We start from the raw sequence: 573 nt of genomic DNA, 5'->3' as shown, positions 1-573 counted from the left end.
AGCACCATCAGAAAAGCCATGACAGAGTGGGACCTTGTCCCATCTCCATGGGACAAGGGGACAGCGGGGTTTGTATGATGCCCGTCACGCCTAACACCCAGCAAACTCTTTGTCTCAGGGCATTCATCTATCCCATCAGTGCTGGGTTTGTGCCAAGTGCGGCCAGTTTCTTTTCATTGTGACAAGGAAGAATTTCTCCTGTTCATCTCTTTTGGGCAAAGTGAATGCTCTCCTCATCCCTCTTTCCCACTGCTTTAAATCTCTCCTGGCTACCCTCCAAACCCCTCTGGGGATATCCAAACCCAGCCTGAGCGGGTTGGTACCAGCTCAGGCACTGGAACCAGTGGCTGGTGCCCCTCGGAGAGCAGAGCCGTGGCGGGGGTCCTAAAACACCCCCAAAAATGTGACACCCCGCCCCCTTTCCGAGGTGGCACGGAGCTCCGGCTCCTTAGAAGGGGAATACTCTGCTCCGGGCTTTGCCCGCTGGTCCTGCGCCCCGGCTCCGGATCTTCATCCGGTCTCCGCGTTTTCTGGCCGCGGCCGCCGGGCCCTGGCGACCCCTTTGTCCGGGCT

Source organism: Nestor notabilis, unplaced genomic scaffold, assembly GCF_000696875.1.
Source record: "Nestor notabilis isolate BGI_N333 unplaced genomic scaffold, ASM69687v1 scaffold14031, whole genome shotgun sequence".
Taxonomy (NCBI): Eukaryota; Metazoa; Chordata; class Aves; order Psittaciformes; family Psittacidae; genus Nestor; species Nestor notabilis.
This window is presented reverse-complemented; position numbering follows the sequence as displayed.